This window comes from Heterocephalus glaber, unplaced genomic scaffold (assembly GCF_053883595.1).
Source record: "Heterocephalus glaber isolate CG9 unplaced genomic scaffold, H.glaber_assembly_v1.0 deba00001481, whole genome shotgun sequence".
Taxonomy (NCBI): Eukaryota; Metazoa; Chordata; class Mammalia; order Rodentia; family Bathyergidae; genus Heterocephalus; species Heterocephalus glaber.
Genome location: NW_028258317.1, coordinates 56212564 through 56237781, shown reverse-complemented (window position 1 = coordinate 56237781; position 25218 = coordinate 56212564). Strand labels below are relative to the sequence as shown.

The 25218-nt window shown below is 36.3% G+C and overlaps 1 pseudogene; it reads right to left on the bottom strand.

Moving 5' to 3' along the window:
- Positions 1-20642: 20642 nt before the first annotated feature.
- LOC101697578 (PHD finger protein 3 pseudogene) lies at positions 20643-23959 on the bottom strand (annotated as a pseudogene).
- Between the last annotated feature and the right edge of the window lie 1259 nt (positions 23960-25218).

The window sequence follows — 25218 nt, the reverse complement described above, 5'->3', positions numbered from 1 at the left end:
ACTAGGTGAAATAAGGTAGTCACAAAAAGCCAAAAATCGATTCTTCTGTGAAGTGCATATAGTAGTCAAATTCATAGAAATTCAAAGTATAATGGTAGTTTCCAAGGGACTGTGGGAAAGGCAAATAAGAAACTAATATTTAATGGGTTTGGATTTTCAGTTTTCCAAATTAAAACAGTTCTGGAGATGGATGATGGTAATAGAAGCGTAACACTATGAATGTATTTAATTTGCCTGAATTGTACACTTAACATTAGTTAAAATGATAAATTTCATGTCATGTATATTTTTATTGCACAAAATTTCCCTTGAAATGATCAGTGAAATAATCAATTCATCCATTTCACATCTTATGATATTGCTTTCAAATAAATTTCAATGTAAAATTTACTTCTAGAGGTGAAATATGAGATAACCATTCCCAATGAAGTAAATTTGTAGTATGTCTATGTTATGAGTGAACGTTTACTTATTTTACAATTTAAAAAGCATTTGTACTACTTCTTTAAAAATAAAATCTCAGCTCAGGAAAAACAACAATACGCTACCATAGAGTTCTTCACGAATAAGAAAAGCACAGAGAACAAGGTGACAACATGCATCCCTATTCAGAGTGAGAAGTATAAACACTGTGCAATATTTCCATGAAATACACTGACAGTCACTGTGCCCACTGGAGTAAGAAATGTCCCACTAAATTGGCTCGGCATGGTTCTGGGTGTGGCTGTGGGGATTTACAGAGCAGAAGGCCCACCTTGGCTGGGGTTGCTGCCCTAGTGGTTAAAAGAGAAACAAAGAAGGAAGGCTCGCTTCTGTTGCTTCAGAGCAGCTTCCGTCTTCACCGCCACCGATCTTCAGCCTCCAGCAGAGACCCTTCAGCCTTTCATCACAGACTCTTCAGCCTCCTGATACAGACTCCCGGGGGCGCTACACTGAGCTCCAGGCCTTGGACCTTCAGCTGGACCTTTCAGATCTCCAGCACGGAGACAGCCCTTTTGCACTCTTCCGCCCCGACTCTGTGAGCCACCAGGGAAAGCCAGCCTTGTAGACCCGTACACATCTTATACTTACATTACATCTCTTTCTCTTGTGAGCACTGACGGATGCAGATATTTCAGCCGTTTTAAAAAGCAAACTGCAATTAAATTGAATCAATCTATTTCACTCTCTTACCTCCTCCGTCTTCTTTCTCCATTGGCAGCCATCATCTTAGATTCTTTATGAATCTTTCCCATTTGCATTCTGTTCTTTTGCAGGTAGATATAAATCTATAAATGTGTAACATTGATTCTTTAAACTTGTCATTATTTATATGTTACTTTTGTGTCTTTCAAAAACTTGCATTTTTATCATAGCATTTTGTCAGGTTTATCTATGTTCATGCACGAACCTTAAGTTCATGCTTTTCAGTTCCATGTTATTTGGATTATAAGAATACTCCCAATTAATTTATCCAATCCCTATGAGGGGATTTTAGAATCTCTCAGCTGTTTTTCTACTACAATCAGTCTTGTTGTAAATAGATGTTTCCTGACCTAAGTATGAGAGTGTTTCCTTGGGAAAGTCTTTAAAAGACATTTTGCTATCACCAGACTTCAATTTTACCTTGCTATTACCAAATTTATCTCCAATACAATTGTAAACATGAGAATTCCAATTAGGGGTGCATAAAAAATCACATTGTGCCATATCATTGCCAAGGCACGTTAGAGAGAGTGGGGTATGTTTAAAATTTCAAACGTTGATACCAGATTTCCTGAATCTTAAACTCCAATTTGCAACTAGCAATTAATGAACAGTTTTGCTATCTAGACAAGGATAATAATACCTAACACTTGGGTTGTGGTTTTAGTTCAATGATGATCACCAAATACTTTGCAGTCAGGTTTGTTTCACGGAATATAAACACCCTGCTGCTGATACTCTTGTTCTGATCACCTGATGCCTGTGGATAGAGGTTACCCTTACTCAGCAGACAGCTCTGGTCAGTTCCAAGTTACTTCTTGATCCAAAGATAATAAAAAATGGCACATGGTAGTGCACACCTGTAATTTTAACACCCAGGAGTCTGAGGCAGGAAGATACTGAGTTCAAATCCAGCTGAGCTACATAGTGAGACCCTGTCTCAAAACAGACCAAAACCCAAACCAAGAAAGCAAAAAATTGTCCTCGCTGGTTTATCTTGATTTTTTTAAATCTGGATTTTCACAAAGTACTAGTCAGTAGCATAAAATTTTATTAAAAAATAACCACTTAACTTTATTCTTGTCTTAACTACATCTTATATTTTGGTCATTATCAAATTGTTTAAACAACTTGTTAGTACAATTTGTTCTACCTTATTATTAATTTATAGAAATGCTTTATAGAGCCTGCAAAGTAATATTATGTTGAGTACAGAGTTTGGCTATTTTAATTTAATCAATGGAAAAGGTTTCTAAGAGTAAATAATGTCTATATTAAGTGCAACTGAATTTTTTCAATCCTCTATTTGTTTCTGTCAAGCTCTTTAATTTCTTGGGCTACTAAAATATCATCTGTTAATTTCTACTCTGGCCAAGATAGTATACCAAGTGCTACAGATGCAGCAATGCATCAGTTGGGAAAAATCCCTGGCTTCATAGAGATAACTCCTACCTACTGTAGAAATGTAAATTTCACACTGATTTGTCCTTAATCTCTGAAATCTTCAGTACACAAATCATGTCAAATAATTATCAGTGTGTTTCAATCATTTCCTCAGTGAAGTTGGAAGTGTAAGGATTGGTTCTTTTACTGTTCCTTAACACTGTATTTGGCCTATTCCTTTGTCAATTTGTGGCTGCATTTCTAGTTTCTACTCAAGTGAGTCAAAAATGCTAATTGGAAGAAATACTGGGAAAATCAGGTAATGTGATATGAAAAATGTGTAAGTCAATGGTGTTTGGGACACAGAAGTCAGTGAGATCCATGCCTGCATAAAAAAAGTTGTATTTTTATGACTTTCATATTTTTCAAATCACCCAAAACATAAGCCATCTCTGTCACTAAATTTATCATTTTCTTTGTGTACAAAGAATTATGAGAGGAACAGAGGCACCCCAAGTGCCCAGTAGGGAGCCATGCAGGTGCCAGGAGCACACCCCCCCCACCCATGTGTTGAAATGAGAAGACACATAAACAAGTCTCAAAACCAGTCTTTCAGATCACCTAAAGCAACCCTAAAGGGAAATGAGATGGAAGAATCTGATACTCAACAACCTGGACTCCCTGAACTGGCAACAAAAGGGGATCTGGAAAAAATGAAATCAGAAATAATTTCTCAGATAACAACATAAACTATGCCCATAGTGCAAGATATGATTAATGAATCTAGAGAGAAAACAGAGAAAAAAATAGAGGAGCTGAGGAACATGAAGGAATCCCAAAATAGGAAACAAATGAAATACATAAAACAGATGCAAACAGATTTCCAAGAGAGTAAAAACTCCATTGAAAGTTTATACAGCAGAATGAGCCAATGGGAGGACAGAATTTCAGATATAGATGATAAGATTGCAATTAGTGACAAGGAAAAGAAAAATTCCTTTAAAACTGTAAAAGACCAGGAGAAATCAATCCAGCAGCTGCTAGACAATGCAAATAAGAATAACAGCAGACTGATTGGAGTCATTGAAGAAACAGGACAGAGTGCAGAAAACATTAAAAATCTGTTCACAGAAGTGATGGCAGAAAACTTCCCAAGCAGGGTAGAAGAACTTGACATATGGATAAGTGAGGCATATAGGACTCCAACTAGCCTTGATCAAAAAAAAGCAACACATAGGGCTGGGGATTTAGCTCAGTGTTTCTGCCACCTGCCTCACAAGCACAGGGTCCTGAGTTCGATCCCCAGTACAAAAAAAAAAAAAAAAGCAACATATGGGCATATAATTGTTAAGATTCCAGAAACCCAACAGAAGAACAAAATTCTATAAGCAGTTAGAGAAAAGAAACAAATCACAATCAAAGGAAAGCCCATCAGAATTACAGCAGACTTCTTAACTCAAACCCTAAAGGAAAAAAGAGCTTGGAGTGACCTATTCCAAGCCCTAAAGGAAAACAGCCTCCAACCCAGATTAATGTACCCTGCAAAACTATCTTTCAAAATTGATGGAGAAAAAGATACTTTCATGACAAACAGCACCTTAGGAACTTCATGAATACCAAACCAGCACTCCAAAAAATTTTAGGCAATATTCTAGGAAAAGACAATGAGGATCAAAACTCCAAGAAGCCTAGCAGAATGAATCTACTGGACATGGCAAGAAATTAAATACAAAGGAGGAGAATCCAACAACAAAAAAAAGTCATGACAAAGATAAGTCAACACATATCAGTTATAACCATAAATGTTAGTGGTCTCAATTCACCAATCAAAAGAAATAGACTGGCAGAATGGGTCAAGAAGCAAGATTCAACAATATGCTGCATACAAGAAACACACTTATTTCAAAATGAAACTCATAAACTGAAAGTTAAAGGGTAGGAAACAATACTCCATGTGACAGGAACCTGAAAAAAAGCAGGAGTAGCTATCCTCTTTGCAGATCAAATGGATTTCAAACCAACACTGATTAAAAGAGACAAGAGAAGGACACTACATCCTTGTAAAGGGAACAATCCAAGAAAAAGAGGTGACAATAATAAATATGTATGCACTAAACACTAATGCACCCAACTAGATAAAACAAATACTAATAGACACGAAAAATCAAATAAGCAGCAATACAATAGTAGTAGGGGACCTCAATATCCCACTGTCACAAATACATAGATCAACTAGAAAAAAAAAACACACGAAATACTAGAACTTAATCAAACTCTTGAACAAATGAACTTATATTGTGACAGAGTTTTCCACCCCACAAAATCAGAATACATATTCATTTCAGCTGCACACGGGTCATTCTCCAAAAGAGACCACATAATCACTCACAGAACATGTTTAAGTAAGTGCAAAGAAATTGAAGTTATCCACTGTATATTATCAGACCATAGTGCAATGAAACTGGAGATCAATAGCAAAAGAACCCACAAGAGTTCATAAACACATGGAAATTAAACAACACACTTCTGAATAACCAATGGGTCACATAGAAAATTAAAGGAGAAATCAGACAGTTCCTACAATTAAATGACAATGACAATACAATATATCAGAATCTATTGGACATGGTGAAATCAGTCTTAACAGGGAAATTCATAGCAGTGAATACTCTTATTAGGAAAACAGAATGAGCCCAATTACACAACCTGATGCTGAACCTCAAGCTTCTAGAAAAAGAAGAGCAGGACAAACCCAAAGCTCATACAAAGGAGGAAATTATAAAGATCAGAGCAGAAATCCATGCAATGGAGACTAAGAGAATGATGCAAAAAAATCAATGAAGCTGAGAGTTGGTTCTTCAAAAGAATGAATAAAATTGACAAACCCTTAGCCAACCTTATCAGAAAAAGGAAAGAAAAGGCCCAAATCCATGCAATTAGGAATGAAAACGGTGAAATTACAACAGACCCCACAAAAATCCAGAGGATCATCAATATCTACTTTGAGAATCTACATGCCAATAAGATGAAAAACACAGAAGAAATGAGTAGATTTCTAGATACTTACGAATTATCAAACTTGAAATTGGAAGACCTAAAAATTCTAAATGACCCAATATCAATGAATGAAATTGAAAAAGTAATTAAAAGCGTACCAACTAAGAAAAGCCTGAGTCCTGATCACTTCACTGCTGAATTCAACAAGACATTTAGGGAGGAACTACTGCCACTACTGTTTAAACTCTTCAATGAAATTGAAAGGGAAGCAATACTACCAAATTCATCCCTGGAAGCAAGCATCACCTTGATCCCCAAAGCAGAGAAAGAACCAACAGAAAAGGAGAAATATAGGCCAATCTCACTAATGAACATAGATGCAAAGATCCTTAATAAGATAATGGCAAACAGAATGCAGAAGATCATCAAGAAGATCATACAACCTGGCCAAGTGTGATTCATCCCAGGGATGCAGGGATGGTTCAACATACGCAAATCAATACATGTAATACACTACATCAATAGAGCCAAGGACAAAAACCATATGATCATCTCGATACATGCACAGAAAAAATTTGACAAAATCCAACACACATTTATGATAAAAACCCTACCAAAAATTGGAATAGATGGTCTCTACCTCAATCTGATAAAAGCCATCTATGAAAAGCGAACAGTCAATGTCACACTAAATGGTCAAAAACTGAAATCCTTCACACTAAAATCAGGAACAAGACAAGGGTGTCCACTAATCACCACTCCTGTTCCATATCGTTTTTGAAATATTAGCCACAGCAATTAGACAAAAGAAAGAAATAAAAAGAATAAAGATAGGAAATAAAGAATTTGAATTGTCATTATTTGCATATGGCATGGTACTCTATATAGAAGACCCCAAGAACTCCACCAAAAATCTTCTAGACTTAATAGCCAAATTCACTAAAGTAGATGGATACAAGGTCAACGCACAAAAATCAATAACTTTCCTCTATGTGAACAACAGACTCACTGAGAGAGAAATAGGGCAAACAATTCCTTTCACAATAGCATCCAAAACCCTGAAATACCTACAAATAAACCTAACAAAAGAAATCAAAGGCCTCTTCTCTGAAAACTATAGCACTCTGAAAAGAGAGTTTGTAGATGATATCAGAAAATGCTCTTGGGTAGAAAGAATCAACATAGTGAAAATGGCGGTACTTCCAAACTTGCTATAAGATTCAATGCAATCTCAATTGAAGTTCCAGCAGCATACTTCACAGACCTTGAGAAAACAATACAAAAATTCATTTGGAACAAGAAGAGACCTAGAATAGCAAAAGCAATTCTAGGCAACAGAGCCTTGGCAGGGGGTATCACAAGCCCCAACTTGAAACTATACTACAAAGCTATTGTGATAAAAACAGCATGGTCCTGGGAAGGAAACAGACCTGAGGACCAGTGGAACAGATTAGAAGATGCAGAAACAACTTCAGACACACTCAGCCACCTCATCTTCCACAAAGGAGCCAAACACCCTCACCAGAGGAAAGATAGCCTCTTTATTAAATGGTGCTGGAAAAATTGGCTTTCAACTTGCCAAAGATTAAAAGCAGACCTATATCTCTCACCATGAACTAAACTAAAATCAAAATGCATTAAAGATCTAAATATTAAAACAGAAACACTGAACTGGCTGGAAGAGAGGTTACCCAAAACTCTTGAAGACATTGATGTTGGAAAAGATTTTATGAACAAAACCTCCATTGCCCGTGAAATAGCACAAACAATCAACAAGTGAGATCTCTTCTTATTAAAAAGCTTCTGCACAGCAAGAGAAACCACCAACAGTGTGAAGAGACAACCCACAATATGGGAAAAAATTTTCACCTGCTGTTCCTCAGACAAAGGTCTACTGTCTAGAATCTATAAAGAACTTAAAAAAAATCAGATCTCCCAAATTTAAAGACCCAATCAAAAATGGGCATCTGAAATGAACAGACATTTCTCAGACAAAGAAGTAGAAATAGCAAATAAACATATGAAAAAATGTTCAACATCACTGGTCATTCGAGAGATGCAAATGAAAACAATTCTTAGATTCCACTTCACTGCAGAAGGAATGGCTGGTATCATAAAATCAACCAATAACAAATGCTGGTGGGGTTGTGGCCACTGCTGGTGGAAATGTAGACTGGTACAACCACTGTGGAAATCAGTATGGAGATATCTCAAAGAACTAGGACTGGAAGTCCCATTTCATCCAGCTGTTCCCCTGCTGGATATCTTCCCCAAAGAATTAAAGAATCATACCACAGTGATATATTTGTACCCATGTTCATAGCAGCACAATTTGTAATAGCTAAAACTTGGAAGCAGCACAGTTGACCATCGACTGGAGACTAGATAAAGAAAATGTGTTTTTTTATTAAATGGAGTACTACCCAGCTATAAAAAATGAGAAATTAGAGACACTTATAACTAAATGGATGCACATTGAGGTTGTACTCTTAAGTGAAATACATAGGACACATATGTGTAAATACCAAATAGTTTCTCTGGTGTAAGAAACTGAAAGTGAAAATAAGGACTACAAGGTATAATAGACAATGTGAAATAGGAAGAAAATGGGCAAAGGGGAAGGGGAAGTGGGAGGGCTAGGGGAAAGGAAAGAAGGGAATGGAATTAATATGAGAAAATGCAAAAATGGGAACAAAGTCTTTGTAAATAGGGAGTGATGGAGGAGTTGAGGGAGGCCAGGGAAATGGGGAAAAAATAGGAACCAAGATGAATTATGTAAAGGTGCAAATTTCCCATGATGAATGTCATTATATTGTATACCTAAAATGTACCAATAAAATTAATCAAAAATAAGAATAATTATGGAGTGTGATTTGAAAAGTTTCCATGGGTTTGGAAATTCATCAAAACAAAAATGCCTATGTACAGACTCTAGGAGGTGCTTGTGTTAAGGTTACCTTCAGTTCAAGCTCAGTTTTCAAGCTACTCAGATGAGAGTTTTGAAGCCCAAAGCTAACCTTTCCAAGACTGACTTGTGAGCTTTTCTTTACTGAATCAAGAACTTTCCACAGAACACTGTTTTATTACCATTTAGTTTATGGCAGTCGTTTATTACCATTGGGATGAAAAGTTACCGAACACCAAGGATCAAGAATTTTGGAGGCATGGGATGCCATTACCAGCTGCTTTGTACTTGGATAACACTGCAAAATGTGTATGCTTTACAGTTGCAATCTCTCTTTACAATGAGGGGCTTGTTGAAGTTTCATACTATGGAATGTGCCAAAGTAGAAAGGAGCAATGCTGGAAAATTAACACTTTCCTTTTAGTAATTTTATTACTGTAGTTTATTTACATATTTGTTCCTCTACTCCTTCTGCTGTTTACACTCTCAGTGGTGGAAGGGAAATGATTCAAAACTATTTGCAGTGACTTTTTTTAAAGTGAGGCAAGATAGCAATTAGTAAATGCTGGTCTTTCTTTTTTCAACATCCTCATCTCAGTGCTAATGAACAATATTTAATATAAATGTCATGCAGTCATTCTCACTTTTTGTTGGCAGAAAACTGTTGTTTTAAGTATGTATTTCTACTTTTACAAAGAGTCTTAAGCAGAGAGTTATAGATAATTTATAGGATTCTATCTTTTCAAGAGTCAAAATGTATTTGGGCCCCGGGGAGAGGAGAAAAAAGCTTACATAGCCAAGACTCACATTTGAAACATGACATCTGAGCCAGCCCTGTACTCTAAGACATAAGACAACCCTAGAACAGCAAGAAGAGAGGATGGGAAGCTAGGTCTGGGGGAAATCAGCTTTGTTGGTTCTCAATCATGTCCCTTCCATCAGTATGAGAAGTGATACTCCATTTTTGTGATCTTAATTTAAAACATTCTCTGTATAATTATAAAATTTACAATGAGCTTGACTGAAGAGCAATGTTATTTTTCTGTAGAGTTGCTTTCCAAGCTTTAGTTTGAAATATTACAGCTATAACAAATTATCACATTCTGTGGCTTCAACCCATACAATGCTTTATTTTAGGATTTTTCAGGTGTCAAGTCCAAAATAGTCTTACTTGGCAAAAGCCAAGATGTTAAAAGGGTGTCATTCTGTTCTGGAGGTTCTGAGGGAGATTTTCTTTTTTTACATTTTCCAGCCTTTCAAGCTGCCCTTATGGTCTGTGCCCTCTTCCTTCACCTTTGACATAGCACATCTCAGACACTGTTTCCATCATCAAGTCTCCTCTAATTCTCTTCTTTGGCTTCTGCCTTTCACTTTTAAAGACTCACACACCCACACACCAATGGGAACAAGCTTGTTGGCTCTAAAGGGTAGGTCATAGGAACCCCAACCTCAGTTGGGAGCTTAAGAGAACATTATTCTGTACATACACACACACACACACACACACACACACACACACACACCCTCTCACATACATTATGACATATAAGGTATTATGCTAATATATCACAAGTTGAGATCTTCCCTACCTTATGATACTGTTATATGCCAATAAACCCATTTGAAAATATGAGTTCAAAATGCATGTAATACACCCAACCTACCAAATGTCATAGCTTAGCAACACACACCACTGTACACGATGACTTTTATGCTTCACAGCTGTGTGGCTGACTGGGAGCTTCAGCTTCCTAAACATCAAGGGAGAGCTCTTACCACTGTGCTAGTCAGGAAAAGTCCAAATTCAAAATTCAAAGCAAAGTCTCTCCTAAATGTCTACAGGTTTCACTCAGTGTAAACCTTTTCTTTTTTAAATCATTAAATCATCACAAATTATGATATGTACATACATTATTCCCTCAGGCAAATGTGTACACTGCTCTATGACTCTGCTTATTATAATCCTAACTAGAAAATCTATTGTTTGTTTAACAATGAAGAGATTATTTAATGACACCTTCTTAAATTGTTTAAAATGAATAAATATTCATCCTTTTTGAAAAAGTGAACTAAGAACAGAAACATAAATATATTGAAGTTAGTTTGATTTTTTTCTGAAGTAAAACTCCGAAGAAAAAACTCAGAAGTATGAAGTATTATACAGGGTTCTTGAAACATCAAATGAGGCAAAATGTTTTATAAGATGTATCCAGATATGGTATACTCTCATATTCTTAGTTTACTGTTCCATGACTTGAAGAGTTGGATCATTTTATCCATCTGAATCTGTAATATCTATATTAGCAATATCTCAATATGATTCTAGCTTGTGGATGTCATTAACCCTTCATTTCATGAAGATTCCTCAATGTAGTATTCAAACCTAGGTAATTAAACGTGTTATACAAATGGTTCTACTTTTGAATAAAGTAAAGCATTTAAGATTTAAATATTTTATTTTACTCCAAATATTCTTTGGAAAGAAAATGCAATCTTCGGCAGAAGACATGTTTATATATTATTAAATTTTTATTAGTATATATTTGTTATGCATAATAAATATATTTATAATGGGGAATTGGTATTTATAAATATTGCAGTTCATCAACAAATGAATGAATAAAGAAAAGGTGGTATATATACTCAATGGAGTACTACTCAACTATAAAGAAGGATAAATTTGATTTATTTGTAGAGAAATGACTGTCCTTTGAAACTATAATGCTAAGAGAAATAAATCATACTCAGAAGGTTAAATATTCCATGGTTTCTCTTGTATGAGAAATCCAAAATACGTATTATAAAGAGCAAAATGAAATGTAAATGATAGGAAACAGGGAGATAGACTTTGTGGAGATTGGAAGGGGAAACAAAAAGACACATATTTAGAATGCAATAAACCTGTTTCTACAATTTGCTTCCAAACATGAGGGAAAGAAGGCTGGGGATGTAGCTCAGTGACCTTGTTCCAGCCTCACAAGCACGAGGTCCTGAGTTTGATCCCTGGCACACACACACACACACACACAAACATGAGAGAGAGAACCACTAATATTTTACTCAAAAGGTACTTTGCAGTAATAAGGTTTAAATTCTTTTCTTTAAATAAAAATTGGAACAACAGTGAGCAAAAAGTGTCGTTAGTCATTTATGTTGGTAGTCACTGTGAAATTATCTGAATGGTCCTAAACAAATTCACTTGCTTCTCAGAATATTTCACTTATGAAAACACGTCAGCATGAAAGAATAAAAACATAACACACACACACAAAATACATGAAAGTTATGGTCCAGTGCTAGTAGATTGTTAAAGGTTTCTTAAATATTCTGTAATATCTCCTAAATCTGAGATTTTGATATTCCTAGAATGACTCTCATTTCCACATGTGGTAAATTTTTAGTCACTTAAAAAATTTGAAACAAATGGCTTTTCCTACAGTACTTTCCCTAGAAAACCTCAGTGGAGCCTGTCACTTTCCCGTGTGCACTACCTTTATTCCTTATGCCTGTTTTGCTTTTGAATTTTTCCACTATTTTGTCATTTATTTTTTATTCTACTAGACACAAGTTGCCTCCCATGGCTAGATACAAAAAGTTTTTCCACTGGTCTATTTCCACCATCTAGTCTATTGTAATTTCCAATAAAAATATGATGTGTTCAATAATTCTTCGTTAAGTTGAATATCCATGGAAGGAGATATATGAGATTCCTGATTGTACTTTGTTTTCTTCTTGCTCTATCCTTTTTATTTATTTCTGTCAAGTGTTGTTTGCTGGCAATTACTACAATGCAGTGAGGTCTGCTAAGTGTTAGACACTAGACTGTGCACTTTGTGCTCTGGGAATAACAAAATATCATAGACAGAAAGGCTTCAACAACATATAGCTTCATAGTGTAGAAGTACCAGCAGATTTAGTTTCTCCTGAGTCTCCTTTCTTTGGGCTGCGAATGGCTGTCTTCTCACTGTGCCCATATATAGCCTTTTCTCTGTGTTAGTCTGCTCCTCTTATTATAAGGACATTGGTCCAATGAATTAGGGTCCCCCTCTTATCACCTCATTGACGTTAATTACCTCTTTAAAGCCCCATTTTGAAATAAAATCAAACCAAGTGTTAAAGGGTTAACATGGAAATTTGAGGGAAGGGTGCAATTCAGTGCCTAAGAGGCACATTTGTGATACATGAAGAAATAATACTTTATTCCTCCCTTGACATCACCTACCACACTGTCACCACAAAGAGGATATGGAGAGGAAAGTGGAAGGTGTCATTATTTCTTATCCTATTCATATAGGTGTAAAGTAGCTCTATAATTTGAATTGTAGAAGAAGCACAAAAGGTAAATAATGTAAGGAAGATGAGCTGATATGTATTTAGGGCACAGAGAATGTGAGTGATGGGGGAATATCGTGATTGAAAGATGGTTTGGTGACTTTGAAACTCAGTAAGTACATAATTGAAATTTACAGAACTATTTATACACATGTAATATCTTTGGGTTTTTCATGTTCAAAGATGTACAAAGAAACCTTGGAAGCAATGGAAATACAATATTTCTTTTTTATAGTAATGGTTTCATGGGTTTCCATATATCTGTTAAAATTCATTGAATTGTCTTCATTAAATGCTTTTCAACTTTTTAGATATAAACTATATATAATGAAATATCTTAACAAAATATTTTGAGAAGAATGGTAAATTATAAACTCAATGAAATATTTATAACTGATTTTAATAGGCTCTACTTCCTATGCTCTTCCTTTCTTTGTACAGATCCAGGAATGCTAAATATAGAGAAAGGTGTCTCAAGATTCAGTAATTAAAAAATATTTAGGGCAAAATAAATGAATGTCTTTTTGGTGTTAAGATAGAACTTAATTTATTCATCCATACATTAGTATGTGGGCAATATATACAAAGTTAGAATATTTAGATCCCATATTTGACTCATATGGAATATAATCAGTCTAATTGACTCTATCTTGAAACATACCCTAATTTTGCCCATCTCCACATCAAGTGTTCTAATGAGTCAACATCTGTAGCTTCATCCTCGGCAATGACCACAGCTTCCTACCATGTTGTATCTTGTCACCATACACACCCAATTTCAATTCACCTCTCACTCAGAAGATTTGAGTAAAACCTGTTTAATCCCCTTCAGTGGTTTTCAGTAGGCATTGAGCAAAATCTGAGTTCCTCACATCTCTTCTAATGTGCTTTATTACCTGACTTAATTCCCAAGCTGTTCAGAGATATTTTTATGTCTCTGACTTTCTATTATTGCTTCCCAATTTTCTTGCTTAAAATCAAGTCATCATTTGATTTTAAAAAATTGAGTGACATAGAGGTGCTTCAGTGTAGTGAATTGTTATCTAGAGAAAATCTTCAATGAAACAAGATTATTAAGAAGCAACTTTGAATTCAGAACAATCCTGACCTCATCCAAGTAGCAAGAATTTGGTATCTTCCTCAACAAGCCACACAATGAAGCTCTATTGGCCTTCTCTTACTATGTAAAAAGCATAATATTATAATATCTGTAGGGTTTTGACCATTATAGAAATTTCAGGTTTGTAATATTTGCAAATGAAATTTTGAGAAAGATAAGTAGCCTAGTACACTGTCTACCTAACTCACTGGACCTTGCCTGTTTCACTGGCTTATGCTAAGTTCCATGATCATATTAAGATGTTTCTTCAGGTCTTTTAACTCATTGTTCCCTTGCCCAAACTTTTATCTTTCACCTTTCCCTTCTTCTCAGTATTATCAACTTCTTTTCATTCTTCAAGATTTACTTCAAAAGTCATTCTGTCTGAGAAATTCCCCTAACCAGACTTACTTAATCAGTCCTCTCAGTAATTCATCACCACAGCACACTATGTACTTCTTTGCTGGTATTTATCAGAACCTTTAACATGTTTTCATTTATGCATTTAGTTGCTTGCTTCTCTTCTTCAATGGAATATAAACCAACACACATGAGTGCCTCGTTCATCATTGCCTTTTTAGCTCTAAACTATGTGCCCATTGTGGAGCAAGTATTCCATAAATATTGAGGAAATGAGAGGACTAATGGAAAAGGCATATGAATAAATTATATGTGATCAGTGCTATTTCTGCCCAAACCTCTAAATGTTTCCTTCATATAACATCTCTCATGATTTTTATAATATTTCATTATAAGCTCCTTTTTTACTATTTTTCTCATTTCGGTCACTGAAGAACTTCAAGAAGTCAGAGTGGATCTGAAAATATCCAGGAAAATTTCAAACTCCCACATGGCCACCCAAGTGCAGCAGTGTCTCCAGAGAAGAAGGTATCTCGGGATTAGGATGGAGAAGCAGAATAAGGGAACTTAGATTAACAAAATGTCAGCTGTAAATGCAAATGTGACTAAAGAAAATATAAACATGACCCTCATTGTTTCTAATATTACTTGATGAAAATCTTATTAATGTATAATATGTTATCATTCATTGTATAAAATTTATAATGATATACTGATAATCCTCTACTATGTGGACCATTAGTTAAAACAATTAAATTTGTTCTCTTTCCAGTAGAATAATTTCATTTTTAAAAGGCAAATACATAATTCCACAGGAGAAAAGCTATTTATTTTGCTTTCATGATACTTGTGAATAGCCAAGGTCTTGGGAACAAATACAGGAGAAAAATGTGTGAAAATTGCTACTGAAAACGCAAAATCTCCAAAGACATTTTCAAAAAGTATTAGATATTATAATGTCTCAATATTTGTCCCTTCCCAAACTCATGTTGGGCTTTAAGTGCCATCATAACACTTTAAGAGGTTGGGTGTCAAAGAGACCAGGAGGCCATGAAGGCTCCTCCCTCATGGGTGGGGCTCAGGCCTTTAATGAAAGGCGCTGGCTTCCACTCTGTCTTCCACCTTTCCTCCTTCTGCCCTGTGTGACACAGCAAGAAGGTCCTTGCCAGATTCTGATCCCTGAATTTCTGACTTCTCGGCCTCCAGAACTTTGAGAAAATGATTTTCTGTTTATTATGAAACCCAGTCCTAGGTATTCACCACAAAATGAACAGAGAAATGTGCTTAGCTACTCAGTCATTCCAAGTTTACTTATTAAGTTGCTGTTTATTCCTGAGGGACATTTTAATTCATAAATTGTTCTTTTATATCTACTTCATTTTGCACTTGTTCCATTTAGTATCTGAATAGACATATTCTGTGAAGTATAATCTTAAATATCTTTTAAAAGTTTAGTCTTTTTAAAACTGATTTATAAGGATGCTTATTTTCTTCAAATAATCAGTCAGCCATTTGAAAAGATTAAGGTACAACAGCAAGAAAACTTTCATCAATAATTACATACCATTTCCTACAACATTTCCAGACCATTTTAAAAAATCTTTGAAAATACACCAGATAAAATTTGATTATATAGTATTATATGCAAGATACTTCACAATAAATACAGTTTATTGCTGTTTTTTGCCATATGATGGCACAATATTACTTTCTCTACTTCATAGACTAAAAGTCAAAACCTTATTATCTGGACATTAAACATGTATTCTTTGTTTCCCCAGACTATGAACACAGTGGGAGAAGGGAAGAACATATGGCTGAGACAACATATAGAAGGAACCTTACTCACATGAGAAAAAATGAAGCAGACCTTATCTAAATGAGAAAGGGCTTTTAAAGAGATTCTGCAAAGTGAAAATGAAGCAAGGAGATTGAGCCACCTTCATGACACAATCACTAGATTGTTGGAAGTTTTAGGAAAGATGATAAATACCTGTGAAATTTCCTGAATGAATCTCTGCTGACTGAGAATGCAAGAGACATCACTGATTTGTCACCTCATCCAGTGCACTGCCACATCTGTCTCATCAAACCAGAATAAATAAGAGCAGAGGACATAACCAGCTGAAAGAATCCACATACAGAACCAGCAGTTTGCAAACCTCCTTACAAATGAGAGATATCTTTCTTCAAACAAAATCTTAACCTATCTTTAAAGTCCAAATGTAAAACACGCTGAAAGAAAAATAATAACAAGAAACAGATGCCTTATTGATTCCTGGTTAAAGAGATTGGAACTCTAGAAGAGATAAATGCTGAAGACCCTTCAGGAAACTATGCCTCCTAGGTCTGCTTGAAAATTCTTGTGTGGTCCAATTCTGTGATTTCATTTAAAGGAAACCAGAGTTTCTGAGAAATCACCCAGGCATAGACCTTGTGAATAGTGAACCAGAGTTCTGAGCTTCCTGTCCAAATTTCTTCATGCAAGTCTTATTTGATTCTATGTCTTCAGAATATACAGATAATGAAATATTTAAATGATAGGCAGATGGCCTGTATACTCTTAAACTAATCCAAATTCAATTTATAGCAAGAAAAGAATAAAAACACGTTAGTCATGTGTTGTTGTTTAATCCCCAGTACTGAAAATTGTTTTTCTTTATTTTTAATATTCCCAGTACAGATGCTTCTTGATTTACAACCCAGTAAATACGCTGTATAAATATTGTTATTCAAAAATGCAGTTAATACACATAAGCTACCTAGCGTCATGGCTTAGCCATAAGAATACACTGGAGTTTCAGTGGTTTCCCCTTCTGATCACACAGCACTGGTGCTCACTGCCACAGGCTCACCATCGACAGAGACTGTCATGCTAAAGGCAAAATTGTAAGTATTGTCTTATGGTGTTTATTGAATATATATTACTTCCCTAAATAGAACCAGCACAATTTGGAGACTGTCAGTACAATAATGTATTTTTTGGAAAGAACGATCAGCAAAATCAGAGAAGGCAAAATCATATTTCAACAGACCTTTCCTTGTGCTTTTTAGCACCATCAAGACTGATGTCCATCTACAGCACAGTTGATTAGGACAGTGAAATAATCATAAGTTTCATTTCTGTGTGGGTAGAGTGGTCCAAGTCCGTTCCTGCCCCTTAATTAAAGCAGCTAATATCTTTGAAATATTAAAAGCAAAGAAATGTTGATAGATTGATATTTTTAATCTTGAAAGCCTGTTAAAAACAAGTACTATAATTACTGTGGCCACTGTCGACTTTGTGTGTAAAGTATTAATCAAATCTCCCTCAGTTACCATGAATGACTTAAACACGCGAATGTTAGGGTTCATTTTTACTTTTATGCCTCTTTTCTTTTCTTTCTTTTAAATATGAGAATAGTTAATACCAGATTAATAGTCAAGTATTTTCTGAGTTAATATTTCTAACTTTAATTGCCTGGTACAGGATCTGTGGATCTGGAGCCTGAATAATTTAAATGGAATTTAGAGGACATCAGTGCTCAAAATGACATATTAAAAAAAGATTTAACAATAAACATTTATTAAAATAAATAATTGTTTAGATTTTATTTAAATAGTAATTCCATCGATGTTGTTAGAAAATATTGTATCAATATGTATTTTTTTTTAAATGTCCGTTTTATGATGTCAGATAGCATGGGCAATTTTAGCACCCAGTAAAAACTTTTTAATATCATACAAAATAGAAAATTAAAATTTTAAAAAATTTCAAATGTGAATATTTTGCTGAAAAAATAAGTCCTGGAAATTAATATTATGTTATGCCACACATATATCTTAATCAGAAGAAAACAGAGCTCCATGAAGTCACATGAGGTGAGCTGCACAAAGCCTGGTGTTTCTTTAGTACAGAGAGGGACATATGCAAACCAGTCCCAGCTCACTTGCTTAGTTTCTTTTAAAATTTTATAAAGGAAAGTTGAAGTGTTATGCAAATGTAAAATATAGTTATTCAGTATTGCAGGCACACTGAGTTAGGAGAGAATTGAAATTTGTTCTAAAAGGTCACAGAATCATAGAGTCTCACACCATAATGATCTTCCAAGGACATCTAATCCAATGACTCCCCATTCTTGAATCTTCATAATTTTCCAGCTTGTTGGCCATTCAGCCTTTGTTCAAATACTTATAAAAGTGGAATGGAATAGTAGGATGGTGCTAAGAAGAAAGCTCAAAAGTTCTTTTCAGTAAAATGATCTATTCTTAATTTATTTCAGGCCCAAATTATATACTGTCATATTCCAGCTTCACAGCAATGAATCCATCACCTGCTCACATAAAATGATACTGAGAGTTCTGAGAACAAAGAAGCAGATAATCACCATGGGCATATGCTACACCAGAGAATCTGTAAAGGTACTTTGATGAGCTACAAATTGGTAAAAACAGAATTCTTGGAAATACATTTTTTAATTTTTTGCTAGTTATTAAAAATATTGCTTTCTGTTTTGTTAAACCTTTCAACTGATCCTACTTTAGGGGAGTTTTTTTTTAAAATACACAATTTAGTAAAATATCTGAAAGCAAAACAAGAGAAGAATTGTATTTTGAAGATTGAATTATGTCATCTGCCTATTGATATGCATTGACAAATTTCTTATAAAGTTATTCATAAATTTGTTTTGGTTCTATGTAACTAATAACACTTTCAATGAAAACTCATTACTACTGAAATAATACCTTATCCTAAAGTCATCAAAATACCATTTTCTAAGGAGTTATGAGATCCAAAATTTTCCAAGCCACTTTACTTAATATGTTACTCATCCATTAATTCACACATCATGGTATAACCATTATGATTCTCAATAGCTTTATGACTTTCTAAATCATGTCATTGATCATTTTGTGGCAGTTTTTTTCAGCCTATGAGGATCAAAACTCAATTGAATTATCAAGACCTACAGCAAATAACACTGGATTCCATTAAAAATGGAAAACTAACCAAATTAATTTGTGTAGGTGGTCCACCATGGCAGATAGGTAAGATAAATAGTTCATGACATTCATTTTAATCCCCATTTTCTGACTTGTTGACTGTCATCTGGGACCTGAGATCAACTACTAGAGGCCATGGTCCCTTGCCATATGGCTCCATCATAACAGGGCAGTCAGCCTCCAGGCCACTGCTAGAATCTCTCTGACTTCAGGGAGAGCCCGATTCCTCTTTTAAAAGGCTCAGTTGATTAGTCCAAGTATACCTGCAGGAAAAATCTCTTTTCTAATTAACTCACAAACAACATATCAGTAACTTTAATTTTATCTGAAAAACTTTTGCCAAAAAATAGTCATAATTCTGAGAGTTACTCCTGTCAGGATCACAGTCCTGTCAATGTGCAAAAAGAAAGATCAGACAGGGCATCTCCCCAGAAGGTCGGTGTCTATAGGAACATAACAGTTTCCCCGCCACACTGGCAATACACTTCTGTCTATTCCAGTGTGTTTGTGTTTGTGCTTCTTTCCCCACTCCTTCTCTTAATTTGAATGGCTATTTTTATGAACTGAACAAGACAGAATGGTGATTTTTCCTCATGGGCAGGGTTTCAAATTCACTTGCCCTAGAAGAATCATGTTGCATGTGTCTGTGTTCAGCTTATAGGTTGTCTACTTTAGTCATTTCAAAATAACCACTTAAAGAAAAATTTTTTTAAAGTCAAGAAAATGAGCAATGTACTAGTTATACTAACACAGTGTTATGACATTTGATTTCTTTGATTTGGAGTTTTTCACCTTAAAATTGTTAAAATGAGTTTAATTCATTCTCAGATATCTCCTACCTAAGTGGTACTGTCTTCTTTTTGTACGGGAAAAACATCAAGGGAAACTATTTGCTCAGATGACCCATAGGCTGCAGAAATTGTCTGCAGAAGAAATAGCAGAGGAGCTGAAAAAATATTGGAAGAATGAACAAAGAAATCTCTCTCTCTCTCTCTCCATTCTCCTCTCTTCTCTCTCCCTCTGCTCCCTGTGTAAACTGGGCCACACTCATTTTAACCTGAAGAAGATTTAGTGTATCAAGAAAGTTTTTAATATCAGCCGATTAAATGCATAATATGTGGAATCTTAAGCATATCTAGTCAATTTTCTTCCGATCCAAAAAATACATTTATCCCAAGCAGAATTTGCACAACTGTTGAGATTTGGATAGCTTCTTCAGGGTACACAAACATAAACACTATGAGAGGCCTTAACTGTAAGGTTTTGGATAATACCACGTTGCTTGTTTACTTTCTTACCTTCTAGTTTGGGAATAAGCTTTAAATGTTGTGCTTGGAAAAGAGAAAGAAATAAGAGCTCCTCAAATTATCTGGAACTAAGAATAGTGTCAGGAAAAACTTAGTGGAAATGACCCATGCAGATTTTGCAGTTGAGATAAAAAAGATGCTGTCAGTGCTGACTGGTAGTGTCTGCAGACATGGAGCCATTCTCTTCTCTCTGGTTTTCAGGTCCTTCTGGCTTCTTCAGTGACTGACCAGCTGTAGGCTCCTGAATTTCCATGGCTGCTTCCTGTTCCTTCCTTGGGGCATCACTGTCAATTTCTATTTCACCTTTGTGAGTTATCTTTGTGATTGGTCGTCTTTCCACTTCTCTTTGCTCTTTCCCAATCACCTCTATGGTATGTCTGTTTTCTCTGCGTCTCCAAGCAGCTAACTCTTTAGAAGCCAGTTCTTCTGGACTCATTTTTATAAGATGATCAGGGGTTCGTTCTCCTTTCAATACTTTTAAAAATAACATATTGTGTTTAGGGTCTTTCAGATTGAACATCAAACTTCTATATTTGTTCTTATATTTAGCATCTGTGTTCTGGAAAAAGGAGAAAGCTCTTTTTCAATTTTTGTGGCAACTTTCGCTGCCTTTTCCTCTGGTACCTTCAAATCTGAGTCTGTAAGTCTTTTCATGAGAATGTCCTTGAGAGAGTGACGCTCTGCCTGATCTGATTCACAGAGGGCTTGGAAGCTGAAGCAGAGGCAGGATGAATACCGGGTGTTCCCTTTTCAGCTTTCTTTTTCTTTAGCTCTTGCTTCTCATGGGTGCTGCCTGGTTTTGGAGCTGTACAAATAATGTCTGTAGCTTCTTTGGTATTTTTTCTGAGGATCTCCGAGGTAAAGCTGGTTGTCTGGTCCTTCAAAGAGGAGCTAGCTGCCATTTTTTAATTTCATTATCTCTACAGTCTGATGAAGAGATTCCTGTTTTAAAATTTTGACCTTGTGCTTCACTGCATCATCTATATATTTGGTTTTGTCATTTGTTGTCATGTGCTTTGATAATCCAAGCTTTTTGCATTCCATTTTTTATCTTCACTATGAACTTCAACTGTACCTTGATTTTCAAAAGTGTTTGGGTCTACAGCTTCAGTCTTTCTTTCCTCTTCCATGCAGCATCTCACACACGTCCTCTTTATCCTCCTCGCCCATCTGCTGAGCCTGGGAAAGACTGAACCTGACACAGTCCCCATGGAACCAGTCATCACATTGCCTGCAACTAACCATGAACCTGTTGCCATGTGTTTTTTTTGCAAAATGCACACTGCTTGCTGGGAGCCCACATGGATTTGCTCTCAAACACAGAGCTGTGATCCAAACATTCTCTTTTTACAGTAGCTTTGTTGTCTGGAATGAACAATGGTGGCTCATCCAAAGAAAAACTTCTGCTGCTTCTTTGCTGCTGAGGCTGCAGGTTCTTCTTGGGTTTTTTTAGTCTCAGCTAATCTTCATCCCTACACTGCTCAAGGCTGGAGTACTCTGGCTCTTCCTTCACATGACCGGTGACTCTCGCTGCTGGTGCCTGCAGCTGAGGCCTATGGCCCTGCCTGTGGCTAGGGTGCAGCGAGTGTCCTGCGTGTGCAGGACTAGGGTGACTGTGAGCAAGCTTATCGCTCAGAGAATGAGTTACGGGCTTGGAAGTTTGCACTGAATCTTGATCCTGTGATGTTTTCTTGAATATAGAATGAGCTTGGTTTTTCACAGCCTTAACCCCAGAATTACAGCTTTGAGTTTTTAGTTCCTTATCAATTTTTTTCTCACTTTAACTGGCCTATGAAAATTTTGCTGATTCTGGTTTATTTGCATTTCATTTCACACTTGTGACATTAGTTTTGTTACGCATTACTTCATGCTTTGCTGCAACAATTTTCCTTGGGGTATCTGCGGTCATGTTTTGCTTAGAATAAGTTACAGGTTTTGTATGTTTGCGTTTGTTTTTTGACTCCACACCAGAAACATTACTTGAGTGGCTGCTTCTGTCATGCTGAAGTTTTGCTGTCTCATGAGACTCCATTTGCATACTTTCAGTAATGTTCAACTGGTCTGAATTTTGGTCAGACACATCACAAAAGGTATTTTCTAAAATATTATCTTCTGGTTCAAAAGCATTAGAACCAACCACCTCTAACACTGATTTATTAAACTCGTTGCTCTTTAACTGTGTATCACTAGACTCTGTGTCTTCACAGTAACCCAATGGCTCCACTTTATTTCTCAGAAGGAAGTTCTCTGCTTTATCAACATCCATGGTATTCAGTTCCAAATTACAATGGGTCACTTCATCCATGGAACCAGGCAAACCCCCAAGATTCTTTTCTGTGCTGTTTGCATTTACTGTTTGCAACATCACCAGAAATACCAGCAGAAGATTCTGGCTCCTCAATAATTTGGTCATCTTCATGGGATAATTTTATTATCTCCTTTGATTCTTGTTCAGGTTTTTCCTTCACCCTATTTTCTTCAAGGGTCTCATCCATTTTACCTGAAATGGAATCATTCTGTTCATCTTCCTCCTTATCTGAAAACTTAAAAAACAGGCTGCTATCAGTCTGGATTTTACATTCCATCAGAGCTTCAGTTTTCTTTTCTTCAACAGTAACACAAGTCTCTGAAAGAAGCGGACAATGTAATTCACCAGACGGCACAGGGGCTTCTCTCTGATTATTACACTCAGGCCTGGACGCCAACCCAGCGTCATCCTTCATTTCAAGGCAAGAGGGCGCTGAAGAGTGGCTTGAACTCACGGCTACCTCTGGTACCACTTCGATTTGGCCAGTAAGCCGGCTACTCCTTCTGTTCTCCCGCTGGTACTCGGGCTTCAGAGATGCGCAGACTTCCTCTTTACCCTGACATCTTTCTGGTTGTCTCACCCCTGCCTTTGGGGCAGATACAGTCTTCCCAGATGCTTCTTTGGTGCTACTTAAAGGTGCAGCATTTGAACGCTTGGCAATAGTGCTTTGTCACAAACTTCTTACTTGATCTTGTGCCATTAAACGAGGTGATTTTCTTGGTGATCTCACTGAATTTTCTTCTACTTTGTCGCTCAAATTCCTGTTGGGTAAAATCAACTCTTCTTCATCAATGGTATCATTGCCACTTTCTTTAGCAACTCCTTCATCCATAACACCGTCAAGACCAACAACTGTTGAACAAGCCCTCTGGAAATTGGGATCATTGCTATCAAAAACAGGCAAACAACTGGTTACTCGCAGATCCTAGCATAGGATCCTTATCACTGAGCATGCTCTTCAGCGAGTCCTCTAGGACATTTTGACTTGCACTAAAATAATCACAGACTTCATTCTCCAGGTTGGATCCTAGAAATAGGGCATCATCTAAGTGTTCCGTCGGATTTAAATGATTAAATGTATCAACTATATCCATGAAGACTTCTGTGTGTCTTTCAGTCCAGGTCCACCAGATGCTCCACCGCGGGCAGCCAGGAAGATAGAGGCCACGGCGGAGGAGGGGCTGAGCGCGACATCGGGGTCACTGCCCCGGCCTCCGCTCCTTGGCCTGGGGCTCCGCTGCCGCTGGCCCTGCCCGCCGCCTGCCTCCCGGCCTGCCAATCTCTCGCGCACAGCCGCTGCTCGGCCCTACACTCGCTCGCCTGGCGCAGACGGGCGGCGCCCCTTTTGCATTTGTTTTTAGATAATGTCTCACTAAGCTGCAAAGTGGCTCAAGCTAGACTCAAACTTCTGATCTTCCTGCCTCAATTTCCCAAAACGTATTTTTTGTGAAAACAAATACATTTCATAAAATTGAGAAAACGGAGGGAATATGATGATCCAGTACTCAAATTAAAGGAGTGGGAAAGAGAAAGGACATGTTGTTTTGTAGCACATGAAAGGCACTGGTTTTGCTGGCACGGGATTTCCTCTTCTTGGAGGTGTCAGTAGATAGTGAGGGTAATGTCCATCTTGTCCCATGCTGGAAAATGGAAGGAAGAATCAAACAAAGCTTCTAGAAATGATAAATATTGTCTCTAAAAAATATTGATTAGATATGTTAAACAGCAGGTTAGACACTGTTGAACAGTCAGTAGTTGAATATACAGCCAAAGGAACTATCCAGATGATGGAGAGATAAAGGTACACAAACAATAAAGGCAAAGATAAAGGTCATGGGGTAAAGGATTGGAATGGAATGAGAGTCCCAAGGAATGTCCAAGGAAAAAAACAGAGTAAGTGAACAGCTTTATTAGAAGTGATGATGGCTGAGGAATTCCCACAATTTATGTAAAACATGAATCTTTAGGTTCAGACATCAGAAAAAAACCCAAACCATGTATGTATTGAAAGATGCAATAAATAGCTATATAAACATCTGTATTATGCATGTCTATAAATTAATGTATGTATATTACTACATGCATGGGATACATTTTGTATTGTATATATTATTTTATATATACAAAAGAGTAGAATCAAACCACAAAACTTCAAAGTAAAATTTCTCTGAAAAGAAGAGATCAGCAACAAAAGAACAGTGATACAGTACCACAAATGAGGACTCCACAAAGATATCTCAAGAAAATGAAAACTGAAAGTGTTTACACTGAAAACTCCAGTAGCACAAGTTCCGAAGGATATATCTAAGGAAAGGGAAATTTGAATCCAGAAGGAAAACTGAGATTCAAGAGAGAATGT